Genomic DNA, 25,729 nt, shown 5'->3' with positions numbered 1-25,729 from the left:
AAAACATATATTACACTGTAGTTTTCACTCATACCTGCTTTTAAATCTTTATATAATTTTTTAAAACATACTATCAATGAAGATCAATACAGAATTTGTCCTCAAAACAAGAGCCAAATAAGGGATACTCGGGGTCAAAAATAACTCAAAGAAAAGTCACAGAAACCTCCACCACTAGTCAATAGCCAAAAGTCTACTGGCGGGGGGAGGATCACAAAAGCGGATAAAGTGAGATTAAAATGATTTATACTTCTAAGTCCCAAACTTTAGGTATCATTTCGTGAAATAGAGGAAAACTGAATTAAAACTTAAAATCCCAATACTCTGATTAGCGCTATTTTACTTTACAACTTGTATTTTTTTCTGATTATAAAAACTTTTAAAACTTTGTAATTTAAGCTTCACATTAAATATACCTGTACTTTTCATACAGTATTGAGTTCCATTTCTTGAACTTTTTAAACTCTTTCAATATGTTTCTAGAGAGAATGCATTCTACATAAACTTTCATTTCTGGGTAATATTTTTCTAAACCATAAAATATTCAACACTATTTCCTTCAGAGAGTCTAAAGTCCCAAATCTAGTCCTAAATCCACTCCCAGAAATTTTCATAATAAAAAGACGACAAATTATACACAAAACTCGCAGTTCAATATCCTGTTAACAAAGAATCCTAAGAGCATAAGTTTAAAACTTCCTCTCTGCCTCCGGGCGCCTGGGTGGCTCAGTCCATTAAGCTTCTGCCTTCAGCTCAGGTCATGATCCCAGGGTCCCGGAATCAGAGCCCCGCGTCAGGATTCCGGAGTCTACTTCTGCCCCTTCCCTGGCTCATGCTCTCTAGCGCACTCTCTCTCTCGAATAAATAAATAAAATCTTTTAAAATAAAGAAATAAAACTTCCTCTCTGCCATAATCAATGCAGCAGAGCTTTCTTCCTAAGAAAAAATATTATCATTTGTTCAAATATCATTTGTTCAAATGCATTCCTCAGTCCACTGTGTGTATCAAAAGTCTTCAATTTAAAATTCTGTATGGTCTCTGTTAAAGCACACCCCGCTAACAAATAAAAAAGGATATCACATAGAAATTCCATTGAATTCATACTCATTTTACTTTTGTACAGCATGAAATGACTTAACCTTCCAAACCTAGTGAGAATTAAAAATAAGTCTCATCATTTCTAATACTTAGGTGTTCACTGTCTACTAAAATGTATGATCTTTATTTATAATAATTCACAAATCATAATTAAACTACTGCTTATAGAATTCAGTCATGTAATCTGATGCTTTAGAAGTATATGCTGAAACTATCCTAATGAGATTGTTTAAAACAGAGGAACAGGGGCGCCTGGGTGGCTCAGTTGGTTAAGCGACTGCCTTCAGCTCAGGTCATGATCCTGGAGTCCCAGGATCGAGTCCCGCATCGGGCTCCCTGCTCGGCAGGGAGTCTGCTTCTCCCTCTTACCCTATCCCCTCTCATGTGCTCTCTCTCTCTCAAATAAATAAATAAAATCTTTTAAAAAATAAATAAATAAATAAATAAAAATAAAATAAAACAGAGGAACATGTGACTATAGATCTTGGGAATCGTGAGTTTCGAGCCACACAATGGGAGTAGAGATTACTTTAAAAAAAAGTTGAAAACTTAAGCTTTCTGAATAATACCAAATAACTTAGGTATTTTTTCCTTTCCACCTAGCATATTTTCTTCTTCCTTCGTTTTTATATACTATTGTAGGGAGCTTCAAAGATGGTTCCCAATGACCCCACCTCCTAGTATACACACCCTTGTATAATCCTCTCTCCTGAGTGTGGGGTAGACCTAATGACTCACTTTTTTTTTTTTTTTTAGAATTTTTTTTTTTTAAGATTTTATTTATTTCTTTGAGAGAGAGAGCATGTAAGCAGGGGGAGGAACAGAGGGAGAGCAACAAGCAGACTCCATGCTGAGTGTAGAACATGACACGGGGCTTGATCCCATGACCCACAGATCATGACCTGAGCCAAAACCAAGAGTCAGAGGCTTAACTAAGTGAGCCACCTAAGGGCCCCAGTGACTCCCTCTTAATGAAGAGAAAAGGGAGTAACTAATGGGATGCCACTTCCATGATTACATTACAAAACTCACATGGAAAGGAACTAATGTAGGTCACTGGCAAACAGCCAATATGAAGAACTCAGGCCTTCAGCCCAAGAACCATGGGAGTGAACTGCAGACAGATCCTCCCCCAGAGCCTTCAGATGAAACCACGGCCCTGTGGACATTTTGAATGCAGCTCTATGAGAGACCCTGAACCAGAGGAGCCAGCTTAAGATTCCTGAATGCCAAAAGCTGTAACATAACATTTGTTGTCTTAAGTCACAAAGTTTTGGAGTAATTTGTTATGCAGTGCTAAGGGTTGAATTGTGTCCCTCTGAAAATTCCTATGTTGAAGTCCTAACCCCCAGTACTTCAGATTGTGATCTTTTTTGGAGACAGGGCAAGATCTTCAAGTGAACATCTCTTGCCATCGCCTAGCTGCCTGTACCTGCCCTTCAGGGAGATGGGGGTTATTAAAGGAAACTAAACACTGGGGAAAGACAAAAAAAAAGAATCAGAGTCTGTTCTGGGAAATCTGGGATTGGGTACTTAAGCGTCAGCCTTTCTTTGGGAGTCTGAACTATAAGACACACTGTGTGGGGAGTGGTGACAACCATGTTTCCCATGACAAAGAATGGAAAATGAAGAAAGCCAGTTCTGCAAAGACAGTGAGACAGACACACGGGAGAGACGCTCCACTGACAGCGTCAGGGAAACCTGACTGCATTTGGTTCCTGGGTTCTTCTCTATAGCCCAGCAGCATTTGCATGTCTCTGGATCTTCTGGGGTCCCCTGGGAGACACACCCAAATGATAACCCTTTTCGCTTAAGCTATTTGAATTGCATCACGTGCAATCAATAGAGGACCACTATGGTCAAATGGGTACCCTCTCTAAAACTGAAGAACATCACTGAAGGACTAACAACCTCATGTAAAAAACTTTTCAGTAACAATAAAGCCAACTAAAATACTAAAACTAAGGCAAACAGGTCACAGTAGTACTCTCGAGTGCCTCACAACACAGCTCATCATTTAAACTAGTCACTCAAAGGAAGTGCAACAGAACAGAATTAGAGTTCCAAAGCCCATGCTTACCACTAGATTTTTCTAGGGAAAAAAAAAAAGAAAGAAAGAAAATGATGATTTAAAAACACAATTTTATTCTATGTAGGCACCTATAATAAAAATAATAATGCTTTAAAGCCAAAACTGAAACTGAAGATAATTTATTCTAATATATCCCTTTTTTTGGTGCAGAAAACTACCAGCCATTCAGGAAAGCAGGTTTCCCCAAGCCTACCCAGCCATTAGCAGTAAAGAAGGACTGAAACCCAGCTCTTTTGAGTCAGAGTTCAGTGGTCTTGCTACAATGCAATGATGTGAGAAGGACTGTCAATGATCCTTGCTCCTGGTTCCTTGTCTGACAGAACAATCATAAAACTGACCTGATTCTCCGTTCTGGGCTGGCATGAACCTGCGTAGAAACAATAGGAGTGGCAGGCACTTTCTTCCTGAAGCAGATGTGGAGAAGTAGTATACCTGTGATGAAAGGAAGAAAAAGAAAACCCAGTTCATTTTCCAGCTATGTTTTAGCATAATGAGTCGTTCATTTTCTACTGATTCCTTATCTCCTTGTTGGCGATAGTTTAATAGCAGAACACATGACAATGATTTATTTAAGATAGATAAAATTTGCCATCTAAAATCCATAAAGAATATAGAGTCATTTAAATTTCATCTCTATAAACCATCTGGTTCAACTTCTTCATTTTACTGAGACCAGGAAAAGTTATGCAAACAATCAATGACAACTCAGTTACTTAGTGGCAGAGCCAGGTTCAGAACCTAATTCTCCCCATATCCAGTTCAGTATTCATTTATACAACACAGATCACACTAATTTGGGAAAACCAAATATGAGCAAAAAATTCATGTTAGTGTTCTAGGTATATCTGTCAAGTATCTGAAGGTAAATGTCATTTGTTCTAAATTAAAATCAGAAAACGATGCTTCCTCACTTAATGGTTATAACCAAACCTTGAGTTATTTAGCATGCCTTATATAGGATATTTAAATGTTTGTTTTATTTGGGGCACCTGGATGGCTCAGTCAGCAGAGCATGGGACTCTTGATCTCTGGGTTGTGAGTTCAAGCCCCACAAAGGGTGTAGAGATTACTTAAAAAAAGAAAAAAAAAATCTTAAAAACAATGTTTTATTTACCATTCAGTATTTCAATATGAAAACACTACCATATGAATCATGAGATTTAGGTTCTAGTCTTTTCTAACTCTGTACTCAACAAGTTCTATGATCTTAATCAATTATTTCTTTGGTCCCAAAGTGCCTTTATTCAAAAATGAGGAGCTTGGACTAACTCCCATGAGCCTTCTAACTCTAAAACAATACACCTAAAAATAGCTTCCTCTTTTAGCAACATTCTGCTTTTCTGATCAACTATTTGTTTTTGTCATGTATTTGTTAATCTCTCTGATCACGTTTTTAACAGTTGTTAATACTGTTAATCAGAAATACTGCCTTCAAAGGGCGCCTGGATGGCTCAGTCAGTAGAGCGTGTGATTTTTGATCTCAGGTCGTGAGTTCGAGCCCCACGCTGGGTGTAAAGATTACTTTAAAAAAATAATTATGGGGCGCCTGGGTGGCTCAGTTGTTAAGCGTCTGCCTTCGGCTCAGGTCATGATCCCAGGGTCCTGGGATCGAGCCCCGCATTGGGCTCCCTGCTCAGTGGGAAGCCTGCTTCTCCCTCTCCCACTCCCCCTGCTTGTGTTCCCTCTCTCGCTGTGTCTCTCTCTGTCAAATAAATAAACTTTAAAAAAATAAAAATAAAAAATAATTAAAAGAGAGTTTTATTTTTTTTTAATATTTTATTTATTTACTTGAGAGAGACAAAGATAGTGAGAGGGAGCCCGAGCGGGAAGGAGGGAGAAAAGCAGACTCCCTGCTGAACAGGGAGCCCGATGCGGGGTTCAATGACCTGAGCTGAAGGCAAGACACTGAACCAACTGAGCCACCCAGGCACTCCGACTTTAAAAAAAAAAAAGAAATATTGCCTTCAAATATACAGCCAATTATCATTCAAAAGCCTACATAACAATAACCTAGTTTTACTGTCTATCTCACCCAGCTAGAAGTGGAAGGAAAAGTATTTTTCCAAATCTATCTCTTAGGTAGTTTTAAAGAAAAATCCTGAATTATTTTCCCAAATCATTCATGCAGTTACTCATCCAACAAGTTGTCACTGAGTGACGTGACAGATGGCAGACACAGGCTTAATCAGATAAAAGACTTTAAAACAAGATACCCCCAGTGAAAAACTGAGTGACGTTAGGAATTCAAGTGGTGATAAGGGAATAGGCAGAAGTGATGACATGTCTCCTAATTTGTGACTTCAGAATATGCCTTCCCTATTTTTTAATTTCTTGTTACATACAGCAGTTACTTGTAACATGTCTTAAATTCAAAGAAACAGAGGGAACACCCAGGTACCTACCACCCAACTCAACAACCTAAATAGAAGTTACTGGTAATGTTTTCCTGACTTGCTCGCCGTCCCCCCACCAATGCCCCACCTCTCTCATCCCTCCCATCTCCTGTAACTGCTATGCTGTCCTCTGTGTTTATCATTACTTGGCTTTTTAAACAGTTTATTACAGGGGGATGCCTGGGTGGTTCTTGGTTTCGGCTCTGGTCATGATCTTGCAGTAGTGGGATGAGGCCCGGCACCAGGCTACCTGCTCAGCTGGCTTCAGATTCTTTCTCCCACCCCTTCTGCCTCACCCCACTGGCACACACGCTCTCAAATAAATAAAATCTTAAAAAAAAAAAAAAAAAATGTTTATCACAGGGACACCTGGGTGGCTCAGCTGGTTAAGCGCCTGACTCTTGATTTCGACTCAAGTCATGATTTCAGGGTTATGAGCTGGCGGGGTGGGGGGTCAGAGCCTGCTTAAGATTCTCTTTCCCTCTCCCACCACCACCGCCTCCCCCCACCATTCACATGCACTCATGCATGTGCGCTCGCTCACTCTCTCTCTAAAAATAAATAAATAAAAAGTTTGTCATGGGGCGCCTGGGTGGCTCAGTGAGTTAAGCATCTGACTTCAGCTCAGGTCATGATCTCAAGGTCCTGGGACTGAGTTCCGCATTGGGCTCCCTGCTTAGTGAGGAGTCTGCTTGTCCCTCTGCCCCTCAGCTCATGCGCGCGCTCTCTCTCTCTCAAATATTTTTCGGGCGCCTGGGTGGCTCAGTCGGTTAAGCAGCTGCCTTCGGCTCAAGTCATGATCCCAAAGTCCTGGGATTAGTCCCACATCAGGCTCCCTGCTTCTCCACTGCCTGCCACTCCCCCTGCTCGCGCACATGCTAATAAATAAATAATATAAAAGTTTATCACATATGTACATAACCCTCAACAATATAGTGTTTGATTTTATTTGCTTTTGAATTCTGTGGGAACAGTATTAAATAGCTCCTGTCTTCTAGGGTTTGACTTTTTCATTCAATATTATGCTTTAAAACTTCATCCATGTTGGGGGACGCCTCTGTGGCTCAGTCGTTAAGCGTCTGCCTTTGGCTCAGGTCATGGTCCCAGGGTTCTGGGATCGAGCCCTGCATCGGGCTCCCTGCTCCATGGGGAGCCTGCTTCTCCCTCTCCCACTCCCCCTGCTTGTGGTCCCTCTCTGTGTCTCTCTCTGTCAAATAAATAAATCTTTAAAAAAAAAAAATTCATCCATGTTGTCGCATTAGTTGTAGTTCATACCTTTTCACTGCAGAATTCTGTGATGTATAAATATATCATAATTGAATTATCCATTTTCCTTACAACGGTATCTTATTTTTCTCCCAGGTTTTTTTTTTCCTATTATAAGCATTTCTGTTATAAAAGTTCTCATACACATCTCCTATGCCCCATGTGCCAAAGTTTCTCTTAAGTCTGTGCCTAGGAGTCCAGAAATATGCATAAGTTCAATTTTTCATGATGCCAATTTTTGTTTTCCCCAATTTATAATCCCACCCAACTACCTGCTCATACTGAACTACCTGTTCATATTGAACCACATCCAATACTTAGTAATGCTAACTTAATTTGGGGGTATAAAATGGCATTGAATTGTGGTCTAACTTTGCTTTTTCCTGTTGATTAATGATACTGAGCATTTCTTCAGATTTATTGGCTAACTCATGTTTCCTCTTTTATGAAATGCCTATTCACGTATTTTGCCACTTCCTCCTCAGTTGTTTGTTCTTACTTATTGTTTCATAGAAATTTTAGTACTTTGGATGATTATTTGGTTTTACCCATTTTGAACTACCAGGTAACAGGCAAGCGTTGAGATAAAGAAGCAGAAACAGAACAGCAGGAGGCCAAACAGAATGGGTAACAGCAAACTAGAGGACCAAACGTTTTTGTATATTAATGCAATCTACAGATGTCTTAAAGTACCAGAAATCTAGAATATTACATAATCCTGTTTTATAATCCTTTATTTTAATATAAACTCATCCAAGGGCAAATGCATTGACTTGGTTTCAATGCATTCTAATTGCAATACGCAATATAATTTCAAGTAGCAGCTTTACACAAATCACAATTTGAGTCACACTTTAGACAGAGTTCTCATTTTGACCCTGATGTTTTACGTGTTTTTATTTCATGCTTTGGTTGCCTCCAATTTAGAATAAGTCAGTTATATTGTCAAAGGGGTGAGTCTGAGTGTATGAATATGCACACAGGTATAAAAACTGAATTTCAAAATTAAATTATATAAATTAGAAGACGACAGAGATCCCGATTTCAGACTTGGCTAGACAATTAGCTGTACCTCCCTGGCCTAAATATGTCTTCAAGTTGATTTTCTTATATCTAACATGAAAATTCTAAGGATCTTAAAATCATACTATTTGGCTTGAATATCAGTAAGAAAAAAAAAATTTTCCAGTTAGCTCCAGAAGGGTTTTAGGAATCTCTTCCCAAGTGTTATACAAATCAGACAGACTAAAGAGTAACAAAAAGCTGAATGTCTGAAAAAAATTTTAGCAAGCAGGGCTATAGCCCTCCTATACCTTCGCAGGACTCCTGGTGGATCACCTGATGAACAGCATCATGGGCAGGGGCGGGAATCAAAAGGCACATAAAATCTGAATCACTCTACATGCTGGCCTTGATTCCTACATAAGCAATCAGAAGAGAACTTCCAGAAGTTCTGGAACTTACCTAAAGTTACTCACTTACTCACACACTTACCTGAATCTGTACCCTTCTACTGTGCTTGAACTTTCTGGGTCAAAGTCTAGCTCCTCCACTGTGATACTAGATAGAGATATCATGCCCCTACCTTTCAAGGGCATCGCTCTAGTAAGGCTCGCTTCTCTCTCCTACATCATCAATTTCCTACTTTCCTCCTCCAGATAAAGCAAACCAGTAATACATACACATATTTCCAATCATTAGAAAACAATAATAATGAACCTTTTGACACAAAAACCATTCTAGGTTATGGCCAATTTTTCTGATTCCCTTTTCGCAAAGGGTCACAAAAGAGTTGTCCGTACTGTCTTCAAGATTCTTCAGTTCAGATTGAACACATTCCAATTACTTTTGCTTCCTAATATGCCATTGAACTTAAATGCCACCAATTACCTACATATTGTTAAATCCAAAGGCCAGTCAGTCCTCATCTTTCTTGACCTATCTGCAGGAACTGTCATGACTCACCAAGCCCTGATACACTTTACCTGCCTTCCAGAACAAAGACTCTCCTGCTTTCCCCTGGTTTCATCCTATCTCGCTGGCCACTCCTCACCTCCGCTATGTGTTTCTCCTCTTAGCACTCATCACTAAAGTTCTTACCCTCTCTCCACCCTATCAGCAAACTGTACTGACTCTGTCTACAAAATACATCCAAAATCTGACCATTTCTCATCACCCAGAGACTTTGACCAGAATAACTATCATCTCTCACTTGAATTTTTCCCATGATTTAGTAACCAGCCTCCCAACTTCTACCCTTGCCCTACTTCAGTCTTTTCTCATCAAAGCAGAGTGATCTTGATAATCTTACATAATTCATATAATGTAACTTCTGTGCCCAAAATCTCCTAATGGCTTCTCATCTCAGAGTAAATGCCAAAATCTTTATTCTTTTTTGCCAAAATCTTTAAAATAGCATATAAGAACATACATAATTTGGCCCCTATTACCTCTGACCTCATTTCCTACTTCCTCACTTGCTATTCCTTATTCACACTAAGCACACCCTTATCTCAGAGCCTTAACATTTGCTGTTCTCTCTGCCTAGATGCTTTTCCAGGAGATGATTATCTCTGCATGCCTCACTCCTGCACTATCCTCCGATCTCTGCCCAAATGTCTCCTGGGCTAAGTCTTTCCTGGCTACTCTATTTAAAACAGTAACAATTTGGGGCGCCTGGGTGGCTCAGTTGGTTAAGCGACTGCCTTCGGCTCAGGTCATGATCCTGGAGTCCTGGGATCGAGTCCCACATCGGGCTCCCCGCTGAGCGGGGAGCCTGCTTCTCCCTCTGACCCTCTTCCCTCTCGTGCTCTCTATCTCTCATTCTCTCTCTCTCAAATAAATAAATAAAATCTTTAAAATAAAATAAAATAAAATAAAACAGTAACAATTTGGGGCACCTGGGTGGCTCAGTCGTTAAGCATCTGCCTTTGGCTCAGGTCATGATCCCAGGGTCCTGGGATCGAGCCCGCATCGGGCTCCCTGCTCAGCAGGGAGCCTGCTTCTCCCTCTCCCACTCCCCCTGCTTGTGTTCCCTCTCTGGCTGTCTCTCTCTCTGTCAAATAAATAAAATCTTAAAAAAAATAAATAAATAAAACAGTAACAATTTTGCTCCCAGGATCCCTCCCACAAAAACACAAAACCCACGGGGCAAGAGCTTTGTTTTGTTTGGTGCTATATCTTCAATGCCTAGAGAGGGTTATGGCACATGGTGGGTATTCAATTAACATTTTTTGAATGAACAAATAATTACACTCTTAGGCTAAAAACTATAATCTGAGTTTACAAAACAAGAAAATCTAATCAGGGTGCAACAGTTAGATTTTTTATATAAAATAACCATTCTAATTTCCCAACAGTTAAGTGATAACAACTCTGAAGACTTTAGTGGACGTCGCAACTAACACTACTAGAAATTTAAAGTAATTACTATAGTAAATAGTTCCCCTCCCCAAATTAGGTTTTAGACTCTAGCTGTCTACAGAGTGACATTTATTTTTCCACTAACTGCTGTCATATTCAACAATGGCTGGCTTGCAGAGCCACAACACCAACACACAGGAAAATATTATAAAAATGTTCATTCCAAACTGGTTCCAGACAAAGCACCACACTCATTATAAATAAAGAAACTCTAAAAATAAAGGGCAGATATTTTTAAATGTTTTAAATATTTGGTTTGGAAATATTTTCAGACTTACAGAAAAGCTGCAAATATAAGAATTCAAAACCACCATTATACCTAAAGTCACCAATTGTTAATGTTATTCTCTTTGTTTTATCATCTGTGCTCATGTGCTCTCTGGCACTTTCTTTCCATTCACACAGACACACATGCTATTTTTCTTTCTCTAAACCAACTGAGGATAAATGATATACATCATGGCCCTTTGCTCCACTGACTCAAGGTGCATTTCCTAAGAATATTCTCTTTTATAACCATAGTACATTGTCTTCAGTAATTTGAACAGTATTACAATGTTATATGTACTCTAGTATCCACATCCCCAATTTTTTCAACTGGTCCAATAATGTCTTTTTACAGTATTCCCCCCTCCTATCCAGTATAGGATCCAGTCTAGGGGCAGGTAGTGATTCTCTTAAGCCTCCTTTAATATGGAACACTTCCACATCCTTGTCTTTTATGACATTGGTTTTTTTGGAAGAACACAGCTCCCTCCCCTTTTTATTAAGTAGAATGCTCCTCAGTGTGAGTCTGTCTAGTGTTTCCTCATGATGAGATTCGGGTTATGCATTCTTGGCCAGACTACCACACAGATGATGATATGTCCCCTCAGGATGTCATATCTGGAATCGCACAGTATCCATCTGCCCCATGTTGTTGTTGTCACCAATGTATAATCCCAATTTTATACCTTGCAAATAATAGGTCTTCTGTGGGGAGACATTTTAATACCATGGAAATAAACTTCTCCTCATCAATACCCCCCTTCAATTTGTTATGTTTCTTGTCCTGTCTTATCTTTAATGTCTGCAAATTGACAATCTGCCAACTCTAGAACTTCAGAATTCTAATGTAAGCAAGAAACCTCCCTTCTCTATTCCTTTATCAGTTTATTACTATGAATAATGAATTCTTATTTTAACTAGTTCATAATTATTATACTTATTTGACAATCTAGACTGGACCAGTAGGAAAGCCAACAGGGTTCTTATAAAATGCTCCCATTTTTTTCCCCAAAAACATTTTCTTTTACACTTCTAGTACACCAAAAAGGAAAATGATACAGGTTCACCTGGTATATACCCTGCCCGGGCCTGCAATCAACCAGTTCTCTGAGGATCTCCGGTTCCTTTGTGCTGGTTCTAGTTTTAGAGATCAAGATTTGGCAATTAAGTGTTCTCACTGCTCTTTCCTTCTTAGCCTTTTTGTTCGACAGAGCTACCAGGAAATACATGTGCATATATACACATATGCATACAAATGTGTACATACATGTCCATACATATATATACACACATGCACATGTAGACACAAGTACACATATATATACTAGTTTCAAAAATAATGAATTCACATTAACACCTTCAATTCCAATCCGTCCCCACAGGATTCATTTTTGCCTTTCCCTGTTCCATATTTGTATGTCCCTCCTTCCTCAGGTCCTGGCTCCAACAACTTCAAAACATTTACTCAAAGCATAATATACCTAAAAATGACCCAGAGTTGCTTTGTTCTTATCACTACAAAAATAAACTCCAGTAGAAAGAGTGCAAGATTTGTTTGCAATCCCTCCCTCTTCCTCCACCCAAGTAGAGGGTAAGTAGTCACAGATTTGTTAATAAATCACTTAGATTCACTCTTTCTTCCCTCTCAATGTAGGTATAGCACTAAATTAAGGTACAGTCAGGTTTATTTGTTTTAGTAGTTTAAAATTTTCCCCATCCCTATCTTGAATATGGAAGATAACATGCTTTGCTTTGAAAAGTCAAGATATAAAAAGATACACTTTGAGAAGTGTCATTTCCACCCACAAACCTTTGGTCCCATCACCTCCCACCACCCCTACCTTTTGCAAAGTTTAGCAGATATATGTATATTTATCCCTCACCCCTTTTTTAAAACACAACATAACAAACTATATATGTGTTTAAACTAACCTGTTCAACCCAGACTGGAGGAAACTCTTCCCAAAACATTTTACGAGACCAGTAATTTCTTAATGCCAAAACCAAAGTCATTAAGAGAAAAGGAGACTGGAAATCCAATACCCTTTGTGAAGAGAGATGGGAAAAATTTTAACAAAATATTAGCACTATATAATAGAAATATTACATCATGACCAAGTGGAGTTTATCCTGGAAATATAAAACTGATTCAACATTTGAAAAATTAATATAATTCAGGGTGCCTGGGTGGCTCAGTCGGTTAAGCGTCTGCTGAATCCCCAAGTCGGACTCCCTGCAAGGGAGTCGGCTTCTCCCTCTCCCTCTGCCCCTCCTAGCCCCCCACCCGCTCATGCTCTAACAAATAAAATAAAAATAAATAAAAATCTAAAAAAAAAAAGACTCCCTCCCTCTGCCCCTCCCCCCATGCTTGCACTCCTGTGTGTATACTCTCTTGTGTTCTCTCAAATAAACAAATCTTTAAGAAAAAAATGTAATATAACTCACTGTATCAACTGAATAAAAAAAACCGTATGATAATCTCAATGTTAAAAGCATTTAACAAAATTCAACATCATGATTTTATTTTATTTTTTAAAAGATTTATTTATTTATTTATTTGAGAGAGAGAGTGAGAGAGAGAGAGAGCACATGTGAGGGGGGAGGGTCAGAGGGAGAAGCAGACTCCCCGCTGAGCAGGGAGCCCGATGCGGGACTCGATTCTGGGACTCCAGGATCATGACCTGAGCCGAAGGCAGTCGCTTAACCAACTGAGCCACCCAGGCACCCTATCATGATTTTAAAAACTCTTAGTAAGCTAGGCACAGAATGCAATCTAACCTGATAATTGGCATCCTTAAACAAATACAGTTAATCATATTTAATGGTGAAAAACCGAATGCTTTTTATCTTTAACATTATATTGGGAGTCCTAGCCAGTGCTATAAGGCATAAAAAATAAATAAAAAGCATATATTACAGAGGAAGATATGAAACTGTCTTTATTCCAAGCAACATGACTGTCTATATATAAAACCCCAAAGAATCCACAAAAAACCCTACTAGATTTAATAAGGGAATTTAGCAAGGTTGTAGCATACAAAACTCAATATACAAAGATCCATCATGTTTCCACATATCAACAATGAAACAAATTAAGATTACATATATACATATTGCCATTTATAATAGCAACCAAAAAACATGAAATGCTTAGGGATAAATCTAACAAACTATGTGCAAGATTTGTATCCTGAAAACTACAAAACATTGATGAGATAAATCAAAGATGACCAATATACTAAGTTCACGGATTTGGAGACTCAACATAGTTATCACTTCTCTCCAAATTTACCTACAGATTTAGTGCAATCCCAATCAAAATTCCAGTATTTTTTTTTTTTTGGAAACTGACAGGATGATTCTAAAATTTACACCAAAAAAGCAAAGAAACTAGACTAGCCGAAACAATTTCAAAAAAAAAAAAAGAGTACTCATATTACTTGATTTCAAGGCTCACTCTAAAGCTATAGTAATCAAGATAATGTGGTACTGGGGCACCTTGGTGGCTCAGTCATTAAGCATCTGCCTTCGGCTCAGGTCATGGTCCCAGGGTCCTGGGATCGAGCCCCGCGTCAGGGTCCCTGCTCCGCGGGAAGCCTGTTTCTCCCTCTCCTACTCCCCCTGCTTGTGTTCCCTCTCTCACTGTCTCTATCAAATAAATAAATAAAATCCTAAAAAAAAAAAAAAAGATAGTGTGGTACTGGTGACAGGTAGACACCTCGATCAATGGAAAAGAACAGAGATTCCAGCAATAGACATACACATATGTGGTCAACTGATTTTTGACAAAGATGTCAAGGAATTCAGTGGAAAAGAAAAAGGAAAAACTTATCACCAAACGGTGCTAGAACTGGACATCCACATGCAAAAACCAAAGCAAAACAAAAGAATCTCAACCAGCCCATACATCAGAACATATCCAAAATTTAACTCAAAATGAATCATAAATCTAAATGTAAAGCCTAAACTATAAAACTTCTAGAAGAAAACAGTACAAAATAATATTGACTTTGGGTTAGGAAGAATTCTCTGACAGGATTCTCTGATAGAATTCTCTGAGAGGATATAAAGCAAAAACCATAAAAGGAAACACTGAAAACTGGATTTCATCAAAATTAACTTCTCTTCAAAAGATATATATATATATTTTTAGACTTTATTATTTTTTAGAGCAGATTTAGGTTACAACATAACGGAATGGAAGGTACTGAAATTTCTCATATAATTTCTGCCCCCACTCATACATAGCCTCTCCCATTATCAACATCCCCCCCATAGGATGGAACCTTTGCTACAACTGATGAACCTATAGTGACACATCATTATCACCCAAAGTTGACAGCAAATGTTAACTTTTGTACCTAATTTTATAATCATAATTTTATATTCTTTTTCCTAATTAGTGTCCCCCAATCTTACATGCTTCAGGACCCACAAATATTTGCTTTTCAGCAAGATGATTTGTTTTTCCTGAAGTTCTAATCTCTATTGAGAATTTTTTTATTCAATTAAATATAATGTATTATTAGTTTCAGAGGTAGAGTTCAGTGATCCATCGATCTTATATAATACCCAGTGCTCATCACATCACGTGCCCTCCATAATGTCCATCACCCAGTTACCCCATCCCCCCACCCCCCTTCCCTCCAGCAACCCTCAGTCTCTTTCCTATGATTAAGAGTCTCTCACTGGGCGCCTGGGCAGCTCAGCTGGTTGAGCGTCTGCTTTTGGCTTGGGTCATGATCCCAGAGTCCTGGGATGGAGCCCCGCATCTGGCTCTCTGCTCGGTGGGGAGTCTGCTTCTCCCTCTGCCTCTGCCCTGCCCTCAGCTTGTGCTAGCTCTCTTATCTCAAATAAATAAAAATCTATAAAAATAAAATAAAAATTTAAAAGAGTCTCTTATGGTTTGTCTCCCTCCCTCTCTGATTTCATCTTGTTTTATTTTTCCCTCTCTTCCCCCATGAGCCTCGGTTTTGTTTCTTAAATTCCAAAAAGACAGGGTTTTAAAAATGAAACAAATCTGGGGTGCCTGTCTGGCTCAGTCAGTAGAGCACGCAACTCTTGATCTCAGGGTTGTGAGTTCGAGCGCTACAGTGGAGTAGAGTTTACTTAAAAAATAAACAGTAATAATAACATAAAAAATAAAAAGTATATTAAAAAAAAGAAACAACTCCCAAACTGGGAGAATTTATAAAACATATATATGTTATAATATAAAACCATATAATATAAAACCACAAAAAAGACAATTATATCCAAAATATACAAAACACTCTTATGACAACAGTAAAATAAGCAACCTAATTTTAAAAAGAGCTAAAGATGTCAATACTTCTTAAAAAGACAGATGTAGATAGAGCAATGAAACACATGAAAGGATGTTCAACACTGTTATTCATTAAAATTAAATGAGAACCATTTTGAATAATGTTATGAACATTAGTTTTGTGGACATATGCTTTCACTTCTCTTGCGTATATACCTAGGAATGAAATTTATAATTCATAGAGAAAATGTTTAACTTTATAAGAAACTACCAACTGTTTGCTAAAGTGGCTATACCATTTCACCAGAAATGGATCAAAGGAAACTTCTAGTTGTTCCACATCTTCACCAATTTTAACACTGTCCGATTTTATTCCTAGCCATGTTAGTGGGTGTGTAATAGTATCACCCTATGGTTTAAATTTGCATTTCCTTGATGACTAGAGATGTTGAGCATCTTTCTACATACTTGTATCATTTTTTTTTTTAAAGATTTTATTTATTTGACAGAGAGAGACACAGCGAGAGAGGGAACACAAGCAGGGGGAGTGGGAGAGGGAGAGGGAGAAGCAGGCTTCCCGCTGAGCAGGGAGCCCGATGCAGGGCTCGATCCCAGGACTCTGGGATCATGACCTGAGCCAAAGGCAGATGCTTAACGACTGAGCCACCCAGGCGCCCCACATACTTGTATCTTTTTATGTGGGATGTATTGGCCATTCATGTATCTTTGGTGCAAATTCTTTGCCTATTTTTTTGACAGGGCTCTTTGTCTTATTATCAAATAGTGACAGTTCTTAAGATATTTTGGTTCAAATCCTCTGCCAGATAAATGTTTTGCAAATATTTTTCCCAGCCTACGGCTAGCCTTTTCATTTTTTAAAATAATATATATATACATATATATTTTTAGGATTATATTTATTTATTTGACAGAGAGATAGAGAGCACAAGTAGGCAAAGAGGGAGAAGCAGGATCTCCGCTGAGCAGGGAGCCCGATGCAGGACTCATCCCAGGACCCTGGGATCATGACCTGAGCCAAAGGCAGACACTGAACCGACTGAGCCACCCAGGTGCCCCTAAAATAGTATATCGAAATGTTCATTTATATTTGTTCACTTTTCTCTATGTGGTACTTCAAAGAATAGGTTCCTTTAAGAAAAAAAAAGGTAATAAACTGCTCTTTGGGAGGTGACAAAATCATCAACAACTACTGAACAGTCAAGATGATACAAGCGAGACTGCCATACTAAAAACTGGAAAGTACATCCCTTTACTTCTACTTCAGAGCTCTTCATAGCATTGGGTCCTTATCAGATGCCTGACATGAAACCTAAAATTAGGAAGAGAGAATAATATGTTGAAAGCCCCCCTCTTGCAACTCCTTTTTGCAGTTTGACCTCTGAATTATAGACATTTCAGATTAGGATATATTACACTTTTTGTTACAGTTTTAAATGATCACTTTATGAGAAAAGCAAAGAAATTCAACCTTAGTGTAAATACATGAAAAACTAACTTATGCAATGACTTTCAATAAGCAGCTGATAGTCAAATACGTAGGCTAAAAGAAAAATTTAAAACCACTACATACGCTTTTGTTGACAACACAGGTAGCTTTATATATAAATAATGCTTATTAGTCCTTAATCATCCTGAAATTCTCTCTCCTAACTAAGAAATAAAAGTCATATGCTGGCATTTTTCATATTAATGAAAGTGCATGCTCAGTAGAATATGAAGTGTCAAGCAGAACATATTTTTTTAAGTAAAACAATAAAAGTTGCTCTCTACCACAATTCCTAGTCTTCTTTTCCCCCAACCCATGCTCCAAAGAGAATCATAAGTCTGGTATGCACTTTTTGGAACACTTCCTATGCTCAAATGAGCACATATACATATATATATATATATATGTATACACATGCCTTCACACTCACAGGATATATGGCATTTTAGCATTCTATAAACGAAAATAAAAAGAAATTTTAAAGTGAGGCCTTGGGACGCCTGTGTAGCTCAGTCAGTTAAGCGTCTGCCTTTGGCTCAGGTCATGATCCCCAGGGTCCTGGGATCGAGTCCCACATGGGGATCCCTGCTCAGTGGGGAATTTGCTTCTCCCTCTGCCTGCCACTCCCCCTGCTTGTGCTCTCTGACAAATAAATAAATAAAATCTTAAAAAAAAAGTGAGGCCTTTATGGCTGAGAAACTATAAAACATGAAATCAAAAAGACAAAAGATCTAAATCACGTAATATAAAACATTTTGAAAACTTTTAGAATATATAATTAAGTTTGAGAACTTACAGAATATATTATTACTTCTGTAGTAGGCACTTCTTGAAGTGGCTAGAGAGCCTACGATCTTTTCTGTGCCATGATCAATGGCCTTGAAGGAAAAGATCAGAGGAAAAATCATGGAGAGATTTAAGGAATGGCTATTTGAATGAACCTCTCACAGTGGGGTCATAGCCTAAAAAAACTCTTTACCAGAATCCTGCCGCTGCCAAAGCAAACAAATCAAAATACTAAGCCTCTTAATGATCGTTGCAGAGATGACCCACAACAGAGATCAAGTCCTAACTCCTCCTGCAGCCAGCCTAGTCCCTGCTCAGTGAGTTCATGAAAACCACAACCAGGTGGTGGGAAGAGCAGTTACGCAAGGGATCAATTACCTGACTCACTAAGACTGACCGCAACTGCCCCTACTGTAGAACCCATTTGCCTGAGTTCTCCATAGGCACTACTTCTTAGCAGGCAAAGTACTGCAAGCCCCCTGGATTACAGAAATGGTGATGGCAGTGGGTGTGGGGATGGGGGAAATAGGTGATGGGGATGAAGGAGTGCACTTGTGATGAGCACTGGGTATGGTATGGAAGTGCTGAATCAACTACCTTTCACACCTACAACTAATATTACACTGCATGTTAACTAACTGGAATTTCAATAAAAACTTAAAAAAAAATGGTGATGGCTGGTTCTTTGCTGTAAGAGACACAGATTCTGAATTGGCCTTGCCAGGAACACTACACAAGATTAACCAAATGTTTCATATAAATCACATGGCCTTGGGGTGCCGGGGTGCCTCAGTCGGTTAAGTGTCTTCCTTCGGCTCAGGTCATGATCCCGGACTCCCAGGATTGAACCCTGCGTCAGTCTCCCTGCTCAGCGGGGGATCTGCTTCTCCCTCTGCCCCTCACCCTGCTCTCATGCGCTCGCTCGCTTTCTCTCAAATAAAATCTTATTTAAAAAATCAATCAATTAATCAATCACATGGCTCTGATCCAAGAATCCCCTTCAAATGGCGATGAGTGGATGCTCAGGGCCTCCTGATCAGGTAGACCCTTATTCAGACACTGATGTCTCCCTAGCAGAAAGTAAAGGCTTCTTGAAACTTAATATATCAGTTGTTGCCCCAGCTAAAAACTTCTGAATTTGGGATGCTACAGGATATAAAATAGGCTCTGAAGCACCAACCAATAAATGCTGTTTCCCATTTCCAGAATACAAAGGGTGAGGGAACGGGAACCAACGATTACAGTGGAGTGATGTCTTTTCTGCTCTCAAGGCTTTGTTTCTTATCTCAGGAACTCTGAAATCTGCTATCTAGAAGTTTTAGTACCGAACGAAGAAATTCTTATGCCAGGAAACAAAATAACTGTTTCACTCTATTGAAAGCTGAGCTTATCATGTTCAGTTCGATTTCCTCAGGACACTAGACAACAAGAACAAAAATAGAGGCTACAGAATTGGTTGGGGGTGACTGTCCCTGGCTATCAAGGGAAAGTAAGGTTGCTACTATAACTCTGGGAGCTAGGAAGACCATGAGAAGAACTTAGGGGACTCCCCTGGAGTACGTTCTCACAGTACTGTGCACATGTTTAGTAGAAGACTATCCCAATTCCATACAGTTGGAACTATGAGGGCTCAGACTCTTTCAAGAATGCAAGAGGGTCAGCTCGTTAGGAACAGAACCCTGATAAGCCAAGATACTAGCAGAAGGTATGAAACCTGAAGTCAAACAGATTAGGGTGCGTGCACTGACGCAAAACTGAAGATTGAAGCCAGCACTGATTTCCTTACTAGTCACCGGTGTGTAATAAGTACGCCCATCTTTCCCTTTAAACACATTTTCTTTTTATCTCCTTTTCCTTTCCCCCAATCATGTAGATGGCAAATTAGCAGGAATTAAATTTAAGTTGTAAAATACCAAGAATCACAATGCAACCAGGGGCAGCAAAACACTAGAACCAGTTGCCCTATGGCCCTGCCTCTGAATACGGTACCGCAGCTTGTGTTGAGATTTTTTCCCACTAGAAAAACTGCATCAACAGATGAGAGAACAGGGTTATCTCCACATTTACATTAAGTGAGGAGGGAAAAGAGGTGGTTAAAGTACTAAAGGCTGAGATATTCTAGTTATTTCCTAGGAGGGCTACCCCACTTCTGATATCCCCTTCTTGGGGATGGCCACCAGCCATAGATTCTGGGGCTATGACTATATACCATAATCCTGGTCCCCTAGCTTTGGGAGACAGATAGCTGGCCTGAACAGGGTAATCTAATCTTTCTTACTGGAATGTAAAAACTGAAAAGGCAGGGCAGAGAGATTAAATCTTTAATGTAAAGTCACATTAATGGCAGGGGTCTAGAAAGACTGTATAAAAACTGATGAGATCCCCAGAGCTCCTCTGGTTTCTTCTATTCAAGACCCACTTGTTCAAGTCATCATTCAGTGTCCAGTATGGTTCCAAAAATGGCTTTTGTTCCCCCTTAAGCTAATGAGTATCAGCTGACTGCAACCCAAAACATGCTAATAGGACTTCTAGGAAGTGAAAAAAGGTGTGGAAGGTTCTCATTTTAATATCAAATTATCATAATCATACATTTTCCTTGCTTCCTCTTACCCTGCTCAAAACCTCAACTCCTATCATGTTGTAGTTTTGCCTTCAGAATCCCATTAGAACCCTCATGCCTACCATGCTCTTTCATATCCTCTTATTTTGCAAGAAAGTGTACTTACTCCACAGCTTCAGTTTGTTCATTTCAGCAGCAGTTCCCTGTTAAGACTTTACTGTGAGGCATCAGCAGTTCTTTGCAACTCGTGACACCTTACCAGTGCCAATAAAGCAAACTAAATGATTACTGATTAACAATGGAAATGAATTTTTTTCCGTAAAAGATACTTAGTATAAAAATGTCAAGCCCAGCCTAATTCTACTCTCCATGTGCCTTGCTTCTCCTGTCACTTAAATCCTAGATTTAACATGGACTTGTGACAGGAGAGGCATAAGCAGTGTCAGCCCCAATCTTTGATTCCAGATCGAGTCATCATTAACACTAATTCACCCAACCCTTATACCCCAATTAGAGGACAGGGACCCCTAGCTCGTTCCGACACACACCCTGTCCTACTCTTACTCCTTCTGCCGTTCTAGCCCTGTTGACACCTCAGTTACTTTTTTAAAAGATTTTATTTATTTATTTGAGAGAGAGAATGAGAGAGAGAGAGAGAGCACGAGAGGGAAGAGGGTCAGAGGGAGAAGCTGACTCCCCGCTGAGCGGGGAGCCCGACGTGGGACTCGATCCCGGGATCATGACCTGAGCCGAGGGCAGCCGCTTAACCGACTGAGCCCGACACCTGTTATTATAACTAAGCTTCTGTTTTGACACTTTTGCAGGTCCCCAGTCTGTTCCCCATCCTGTCTTTCCGAGGACTGGGACACCTACTTTTGCTTACCAGTCCCAATCCCAAGGACAAAAATCAGGCCATGATCTGGAGCCCAGCACCCTCAAACAGAATTCCCTGACAGCCACTCATATATGCATACCTGTGGGTATTTATTTTATTCATTTACACACACACACACACACACACACACACACACACACACACACTTTCTTTCTCCAAGATTCCACGTGCTGCTTCACCTTGAATTCGCAGTAACAAAAGGTTTGCTCTCTAGCTGTTCTACTCCTGACATGGCTTACAGAGGAAGGAGACCTTTCCTCTACACCTCTAGTTTAGACGAGACTGGCTCTAACAGGCAGCACTATTTCTAAGTGTGGACTCCTTCTACTCTGTCCTGTATAATAGTAACCTCCGCCCTAGTCTAAAACTGGGCCATGCCCTATCATCATAAATACAACAAAACTCTATCATATCTTGAGATATGGTACACGTAAGTAAACTTATAGAATTTTGAAACAAAACAAACAAATGAAAGAAAAAAATTTCTAAATGGTACGGATTGCACACTTTATAGCATAGTAATATTAAGATAATATGATTTCCGGACATTTACATGCCAAAAAAATTTTTAAAATTTAAAAAATTTTAAATTTTTTAAAAGTAGAAAAAAAAGACAAAGACTACATTACATTTTATAAATATATCCTATTATAGCACATAGAAATGATCATTTCATTCCCAAGAGTTCTAGCAGTAATTTCTTGACACAAAACTGATAAGGTAATGAGAGCAATAAAACAGTGTATGTATCTTGTCATATAACTTAGTATCTTTTTTTTTTAAGATTTTATTTATTTTTAAGTAATCTCTCCACCCAACGTGAGGCTCAAACTTACAACCCCGAGATCAAGAGTTGCATGTTCTACCAACTGGGCCAGCCAGGCACCCCAATTTAGTATCTCTTTTGATCAATGCTGAATACTTCTTTATGAAACTTAATTAAACTTCTAATCCCATTTAGTATCCAAAATGGGATTCCCATCACTTTCTCCACCTTCATTTTACTTCACCTTCATTGAATACTTGAATACTTCAATGAATAGTACACCTTCATTAAAGTTGTTCCCTTCCCTGGCTTTCTCTACCTTGATTCCTAACTAAACATCAAGCCACAAGGGGGATGGGCACAGGTATAAGGGAAAACTGCAACGTAGCTGAAGATTCAAGGAAAAAGGTATGTGTACTTACCTTAGGCCCCTTATAAGCCAAGAGAGCTGCAGTAAGAACAAGTGCAACGAATAAAAGGAACCCCAAATACTGTGGCTAGGGAGGAAAGCCAGTGAAACCTCAACACAGATGTCGTTACCACAGTATTTAATAATTATCTGTTCATAAACTAGTGTACTAGCTCTTCAAAATGAGAAATACTATTTTACTATCTTAACATTTACACCACAGAAAGTAAACAGTTAATAAACTCCTGTTGAATAAAAAAAAAAATCAAGGATTCTGATGGCTAGTTAAGGAGTGTCAAATGTACTCAGGTTAGATGCAGTACAGTCACTGTAGAAAGACAACTTCTTCCAGGGAGGACCTTACTCTAACAAAACCAAGTGTGATGTGAGTTCTAAGTCCCTCTTCCCAAAAACAACTCCCTACTGACATCTATAAGCACAAGGCAAAATGCATGCCACGTCATGGATTAATTTCATTTGCTCTTACTCTTTCACCAGGCAATTATTTTCCTTTATTCCGATTTTATATTACTATAACCCTTTCCTCAGCCTAACACTATGCTTAATATTTATCTTTTTATTTTTTAAGATATTATTTATTTATCTGACAGAGAGAGAGAGACAGTGAGAGCAGGAACACAAGCAGGGGAGTGGGAGAGGGAGAAGCAGGCTTCCCACCAAGCAGGGAGCCCGATGCAGGCCTCAATCCCAGGACCCTGGGATCACGAGCTGAGCCAAAGGCAGACGCTTAACGACTGAGCCACCCAGGCACCCTGTCAATATTTATCTTTTAAAAATCCATTTTATTACAGACATCTGGAAATGAGTTACTGGCCACTGTATCTTCTAAATTGCTGTTCACAGACATCCTATAGTGAGTTGAATTCTCATGAAGAAAACAGATTATGTGATAGGAAAATAATAATGTAATTTAGTTTTACCTGTAACTCCAATAAGCCAGAGGATTCTTTACTAAGGCAGTCACTTTGCCATCCTTAAAACATTTTTTGTAAAAATAGGACTATTTTACTGACCCCTTAATGATAACAGATGATGAAATGAGACCAAACTCAAAATTTGTGTATAGTACTTAAATCTGCTACTCACACAGGTATGAGAAAAATTTTCAAAATGCCAAAATCAGCATGCTATATAAGAGCATTTCGAAGCTTTAATAAAACTGAAAAAAGTACATGCAGATGTGACTGATAGATAAAAGCATGCTAGATATTAAATAATAACACCAAAACAACAATTAGGTACTGGAATGCAACCGGTCTTCTTCCATTAAAATAGCACTTGCTAGACGATCTTGACTAGACTGGAATGATGCTTTGACATCAGGATATGCAAAGCAACTATTAAAACCTACGCTTAAAGTAGGTGTCAACAAGCAGAGTAAGAAGGCCAGAATGTAAGGATCCTTTTAAAGTTCTTTCAACACTGGCAAGCAACAGTCAAAAAATGGCTCATTTCTGATGAATGTATTAGGCTGAGAAAATTCAAAGTGCATGCAAATTCATAAAGAAGAAAAAGAATAAGCTTTCTAAGAAAGATACAACACTCTTCCCCGAGCTATGCCTACAGATCACTAGCATTAAATATCGTCATCTCAGAAAGGCTAGTCATAGTCAGCACGTATTTCTCCTGACCAGCCCCAAACACACAAGTACATGTCCCGTGGTAATGGCAGCCTCCATGCCTTTCAGCAGCTGCCATGTCCTGTCGGGCTTCCCCACACCCTTCTGAAAGTAGAAACACCTCTGCCAACCCATGTGGTTGGTTAGGTTATGCAATCTAACACAAGCTGGGAATCGCTGAACTTATTTACTCTGGTGACTCAGATTTAAATCTAGGTCTCTGTGGAAAAGGAGGTGGAGAACACAAATGAATGTGTTGACACCATTTTCCACTAATATTTATTATATAACTAAAGCAAACTCGAAAGATTTTCTGCTCTATATATAGATTTTTTGTTTTTTTTTCCTCTTTATATAGGTTTGCCCAAGAAACTAGCTTTCAGAAATGCTCTGGTCTAACTAGGTCCAGCATGGCATCAGCTACACCGAATGACCTAAGCTAAAACAATTCCCTTCTACAGAGAACTCCCCTATGGTGCCGCCATTCACACACACTGTCCTTTTCCTTCTTCCTCTAGCCTCTTCTTTAAGCTGCCACCAAGAGCTACCTCTTAGCAATAACCTCACAATGTTGGGGCACCTGGGTGGCTCAGTCGTTAAGCGTCTGCCTTCAGCTCAGGTCATGATCCCAGGGTCCTGGGATCGAGCCCCGCATCGGGCTCCCTGCTCCGCGGGAAGCCTGCTTCTCCCTCTCCCACTCCCCCTACTTGTGTTTCTCTCTCTCTCTCTCTCTCTCTCTCTGTGTGTCAAATAAATAAATAACATCTTGAAAAAAAATAACTTCACAATGTCAAGATAATTTTTTTAAAGATGTTATTTATTTATTTTACGGGGGAGGGGCAGAGAGAGAGGGAGAGGGAATCTCAAGCAGACTCTGTGCTGGGTGCGAAGCCCAATGTGGGGTTCAACCCCACAACCCTGAGATCATGACCTGAGCCAAAATCAAGAGTTGGGTGTTCAACCGACTGAGCCACCCAGGTGCCCCATCAAGATAATTTTTTCCATGCTATTTCACTTAGAGAAAATAGAAATACTTTAAAACATTGGAACCTCAGAAATAACACAACAGCAATAAAACAGTTTTCATTTTCACCAAAGAGATAACTCATCTATTTCTGGAGTCATCAAACTAAGATGAAAATATATAAAGCACATGTCATTAATCCGACAGATTAAATTATCTTTAAAAAGAATACAGGCTAGGAAAATCGTATTTAGCACAATTTTCAGGGTAACCTAGCTGCAAAATGCTTCAGGAGCAAAAGGTTTTCGTGTTAAAAATAGGTTTTTTTCGGGCGCCTGGGTGGCTCAGTTGGTTCACCGTCTGACAAATAAATAATCTTTTAAAAAAATAGTTTTT

At 39.2% G+C, this 25,729-nt stretch overlaps 1 protein-coding gene across 4 annotated transcripts in view; it reads right to left on the bottom strand.

Moving 5' to 3' along the window:
- WDFY3 (WD repeat and FYVE domain containing 3) overlaps nt 1-25,729 on the bottom strand; it is a 266,518-nt gene that overhangs the window by 229,173 nt on the left and 11,616 nt on the right. For all 4 annotated transcript variants that reach the window (XM_088021121.1, XM_088021123.1, XM_088021122.1 and 1 more), the window contains exon 2: nt 3,530-3,623. The gene's annotated coding sequence lies outside the window, so the exon portion shown is untranslated. The remainder of the gene's footprint in view (nt 1-3,529; nt 3,624-25,729) is intronic.

This window comes from Eumetopias jubatus, unplaced genomic scaffold (assembly GCF_037043125.1).
Source record: "Eumetopias jubatus isolate StellerSeaLion01/CBP00866 unplaced genomic scaffold, mEumJub1_p1.0 scaffold_2, whole genome shotgun sequence".
Lineage (NCBI taxonomy): Eukaryota > Metazoa > Chordata > Mammalia > Carnivora > Otariidae > Eumetopias > Eumetopias jubatus.
The sequence above is the reverse complement of the archived record's forward strand: the minus strand, read 5'-3'. Positions and strand labels throughout refer to the sequence as shown.